A 912-nucleotide genomic window follows, 5' to 3' on the forward strand; every position below is an offset into this window, starting at 1 on the left:
CTCCGAAAGGGAAACCCCGCGCTCCGCCTCCCCCGGCTATAAATACGCGGCCGCGGTGGGGAAAGCCGATTAGCGCGGTGCGGGGAGGCCGGGACAGCAAAGCCGGGGCTCCGCGCCCCGGGGGGGGGCCCGCCGCCGCCTTCCCGCCCCATTTTTCGTTTCAATCCTTGCCTTTCCTTTTTTTCTCTTTTTTTATTAAGTCCAAAATATTTAATCCCACTATTCAACCGCTGACTCTGACAATAAATAACAATAACTTACTTTTGTTCGTTAAAGGCTCAAACAATCCGTCCTCCGTCCATTGATAACTTAACATTATTTAGTACTGGTTTTCCCGGTAAAAAGTCTCGTTTCCGTGTCCCGTTTTTCCAGCGATCGTGCGGGGCCCGGGCGAGGCATCGGCGTGAGATGAGGCTGGACGGCGCGGCTCCGCGGAGGGAGGGCCAGGCCGGCTCCGCGGCCGCGGAAAGGCGCGGACGCCGGGGGGAGTCTCTCCCCCTTTTGGTTTTGGTTTGGTGGTTGGTTTTTTTTTTCTTTTTTCCCCTTCCAAAAAGGGAAGAAAAGCCGTCCCCGGCGCAAGCGGCGGGCGAGGCAGCCTGTCACCGTGCCGGGCTCCAGCGGTGAAATCCGCGTTTCTTTGGGGAAAAGAAACATCGAAATCCGCAGGGAAAAAACCCAAAACAACGAAATAACCAGGGCGGGGGCACTCTCTCCGGTCTGGTGAAGGCAGCGAGGATCCCGGTGCTTTTTTGGCCGTCAGTAACGTTTTTTTTTTGTTTGTTTTTAAATAAGAATAATTAAAAAACAAAGGCGTTTGTCCGGCGCTCTGGGAGCGGCCCGGGGCCGGGTGTCTCATGCAGGGAGCGCAGGCATGCGGAAAGTCCCGCGGCGGCGGGCGGCCGGGCCGCCTCA

Source organism: Charadrius vociferus, unplaced genomic scaffold (genome assembly GCF_000708025.1).
Source record: "Charadrius vociferus isolate BGI_N301 unplaced genomic scaffold, ASM70802v2 scaffold356, whole genome shotgun sequence".
In the NCBI taxonomy this organism is placed as follows: domain Eukaryota; kingdom Metazoa; phylum Chordata; class Aves; order Charadriiformes; family Charadriidae; genus Charadrius; species Charadrius vociferus.